Here is a 4,377-nt window from a genome sequence, read left to right on the forward strand (position 1 = left end):
TTCAAAAAGCTTTTATTGGTGGCTCCCTTAAAGGCAAAATATCAGAAAACAAAATTATTCACTGCAGAGACATCATTTTGCAATAAAGAAATAGTATCTTTATCCCTTTCTTTCCCACTAGTATACATACTTTCATCTTATTATGACAATTAAGAGCAGTTTTCCATGTCCAATACACGACTTGTTTAAAAAAGCACCCATTAATTATGACTGTCCACCAGTGCAGTTTCTTTTTCCATAGTCTTAACCACAGGCTGTAATATAATTAGAAAGCTCTTTTGCTCAATCTAGTAAAAGTATTTTAACTGTATCCTGCTTTCCTCCTATCTATTAGAAAGATAAGGATCTCCAAGTTTTTCTAACTATGTTTAGAACACTCAACAATTGAGAGAAAAAAAAAACCCACTATCTGAAATAGTTAAATGATTACAAATTGATGGTCATAAACTTAGGGAGGTAAAACTCAAAATCAGACAACCAGACATGTTAAACTGCCTCCTCACTCAAGTAGATAATTAGAAAAAGAAATGATTTGTCTACTAGGCCAGATAAAGAAATTTTACTCCTGCAATGCTCCAAGGTAACCCCCTTTCCTAAATACCAATGATACTATGGCTGATGATGGAGCTTGCAACAGAGTTCACAGTTTAAGTCCCAAACACAGAAAGTCAGCAGAACGACAAGGGAGTTCAATGACCCACGTGAAGTGCTGGTAAAGGCACAAGGAGAGGAATCACAGGTAACTTTTAGTGCCCTTTTCATTTAACAAGCCACACATTAGTAGAGCAGCCCAAAGACTCCTGACTTTCCATCACTCCAAGATGTTTTAAATCAATTATTGTAGAAGACTTGATTGGCAGGCTGGCATCCCCTCTGGGAGAGATCTTCAAGGGAGCCCCAGCAGGTCCTGCTGGAGTAAGCTATGGCTGAGGGGTGTACCGTAGGTATTTCTTGCCTGAAGGGAGCTCCTTGGTGAAGACCCCTTTAGGAAACAGTTGTTTAGCCTCCTCTTCAGAGATCCTTGGAATAACCATTACACTATCTCCACATTTCCAGTCACCAGGAGTAGCAACCTTCTTGTATGCTGTCAACTGAAGGGAATCAACCACTCTGAGGATCTCATCAAAGTTCCTGCCAGTAGTTGCAGGGTAGAGGATAGATAGCTTCAACTTCTTATCTGGGCCAAAAATAAATACCACTCGAGCTGTCACTGGCATGCCCTGCGCATCCCGTTCATCTGGGTCTAACATGCCCAACTTGATGGCAAGGTCCCATTTGTGATCATCAATGATGGGGAAAGGCAGCTTCTCCGAGGGCTCATCACCATTGTATGCATTGATATCCTTACTCCAAGCAAGATGGTCTTGGACAGAGTCAATAGAAAGAGCGATCATCTTAACATTCCGCTTGGCAAATTCTGGGGCCAGTTTGGCAGCTCAGCCCAGCTCTGTTGTGCACACCGGAGTGAAGTCCCGAGGGTGGGAGAAGAGAATGCCCCATGAGTCCCCGAGGAAGTCGTGGAAACGGATTCGGCCAGCCCGTGGTGTCGGCCTTGACATTGGGGGGCCTCCTCTCCGAGCAGCAGCCCTCCGGGCAAGGCGGCGGTGCGGGGCGGGAGAAGCCGTGGCCTACTTGCCCGCTTGCAGGTGCCGACGCCCGCTGTCCCTCCGGCAGAAAAAAAAAGCTTTTTGAATGTTTTGTAGAATTCACTAGGGAGATCATTGATGGTGTGTTCAATTTCTTTTTCTTAGATGTGTTATTAAGTAAAAATTTTCAATTATTTAAATCTGTCAATTCATATTTTATGTAGAGTTGGACCAAATATTACTGATTTTTTATTTTAATTTCCTCCTCATTAGTGATGAATTCATATCTTTACATTTTGATACTAGTAATTTGGTTTTCTTCTTTCTTTTTTCATCAAATAAAGCAAAGATTTATCCATTTTTTTGTTTTTTTTTCATAAAACCACCTCTTAGTTTTATTAGTTCATTAGTTTTCTTACTTTGAATCTTATTATATTCTCCTTTGATTTTCAGAATTTCTAATTTGATATTTAACTGAGGATTTTTAATTTCTTATTTCTCTAATTGTTTTAGTTATAAGCCCAATTCATTGAACTCCTCTTGCTCCATTTTAATCACATATGCATTTAGAGTTATAATACTTTTCTAATAACTGCCTTGGTTGTATCCCATAAGTTTTTGTATGTTGTCTCCTTATTCTTATTATCTTAGAAGAAATTATTAATTACTTCTATGATTTGTTGCTTGGTCCACTCATTCTTTAAAATTAGGTTATTGAGTTTCCAAATAATTTAGGTCTATCTCTCCATGGTCCTTTATTGCACACAATTTTTATTGTTTAATGATCTGAAAAGAATTCATTTTATATTTCTGACATTTTTGCATTTAATTGAGACATTTTTATGCCCTAAAATAGTCAATTTATGTGTACATATCATGTACCGCAGAAAAAAAGGTATACTCCTTTCAGTTCTTTTAATTTTTCCAAGCGATCTATCAGCTCTAACTTTCCAAATATTCTATTTGCCTCTTTAACTTCCTTGTTTATTTTATGATTGGATTTATCTGAATCTGAGAAAGAGACATTGAGGTCACCCTTAATTATAGTTTTGCTATCTTTGTCTCTCTGTAATTCATTTAGTTTCTCATTTAAGAATTTGGATGCTAATATCACTTGGTGCATGTATGTTTACTTATGATATTACTTCATTGATTATGGTACCTTTTATGAAGATGTAGTTTACTTCCTTATTCCTTTTTATTGAGATCTATTTTTTCTTTTGTTTGTCTGAGATAAGAATTGCTGGCATTGTTTTTTTTTTATTTCTGCTAAAGCATAATATATTTTGCCTTAATAATTTACCTTTACCCTGCTTCAAATGCTTTTCTTGTGAACAGCATATTATAAGATTATAAGATTCTATTTTTTAACCCTTCTACTATTTACTTCCATTTTATGGAGGAGTTCATCCATTCAACATTTACAGTTAGGATTACTAAGTCTGTACTTCCCTCAATGATATTTTCCCTGTTTATAAATTTTTCTTTCCTTTCTCCTTATCTCTATGCACCAAAATTTTGCTCCCTTTCTCCTTTAATTTTTCATTGTAATTTTAACTTCAACTTCACTTTTACATTTGCCTTCCCTTTTATTAGTTCTTTCTTCTCCTTTCTTTCCCTTTCCCACTACCCCCACCATCTTTCCCCTCCACCCTGCCACTGCCTTGTATGGTAGGATAGATTTTAAAATCCATTTGTGAATATATGTTTTTCCCTCTTTGGTCCAAATCTGTTGAGAGGAGTTACTCTCAACTTTTTTTTCCCTCTACATGTGGTGTTATTTATCTTCTAATGTTTAACTTTCTTTTAGTATAATCTTTTTTACCATGGCTTTATTGTTTTAGCCCTGTCTTGAATCTATAAATAGTCTGTCAAAACATACTCCTTCTATCTGTCCTGATAAAAGTACAATTTTTCAAGGATTTATTGATTGATTGATAAACAACATTGTTTCACTGTCACTGTCTAAATATACTTCCCTCCTCTGTCCTTATAGAAATACACTCCTTAAGGGATATAAATAACATTAAATTATAAACAATTTATACCACACCCTCTTTTTAAGTATCTTCCATAGATACACAATCCTCATGAGCTAAAGTGTCATGTATGACAAAATCAAATCATGAACCATTTATACCCTCCCTCTCTATATGCACTTCCTTTAATTGTAAAGTATGAAGCCAAACAAAATCACAGCATGAACTATTCCTGTCCAATTCCATTAAGTGCACTCCCTCCCTCTGTCCCAATAGAAGTCTGACCTTCATAAGCAACATCACTTCAAGATCTATTTATACCCATGTTGTCTAAGTATAATTCATCCAACTATATTCAATCCTCAAAAGCTAAAGAATTGACTAAAGGCTCAAACCTGTCTTGGTCATCCTATTCCTATACCCTCTCTCTAAATACATTTTTTAACTATCCCAAGAGAAATATTATTCTCAGGAATTATATTATCTTCATTAGTATGTGAATATATAGTTTAATGTTCTTTTTTTAAAATTTTTTTAGGTTTTTGCAAGGCAAATGGGGTTAAATGGCTTGCCCAAGGCCACATAGCTAGGTAATTTAGCATCTGAGACCAGATTTGAACCCAAGCACTCCTGACTCCAAGGCTTGTGCTTTATCCAATACGCCACCTAGCCACCCCTAGTTTAATGTTCTTGATTAGTATTTTCTCCCCCTTTCCATTTACCCTTTTGTATATCTTTTGAGTCTTGTATTTGAAGATCAAATATTCTGTTCAATTCTAGTCATTTTATCAGAAAATTTTAGAAGTCCTCTA

The 4,377-nt window shown here is 35.9% G+C and overlaps 1 pseudogene; it reads right to left on the bottom strand.

The window, feature by feature from the left end:
- Positions 1-867: 867 nt before the first annotated feature.
- Positions 868-3,890, bottom strand: LOC141499063 (peroxiredoxin-6 pseudogene; annotated as a pseudogene).
- Positions 3,891-4,377: the final 487 nt, after the last annotated feature.

This window comes from Macrotis lagotis, chromosome X (genome assembly GCF_037893015.1).
Source record: "Macrotis lagotis isolate mMagLag1 chromosome X, bilby.v1.9.chrom.fasta, whole genome shotgun sequence".
Lineage (NCBI taxonomy): Eukaryota > Metazoa > Chordata > Mammalia > Peramelemorphia > Peramelidae > Macrotis > Macrotis lagotis.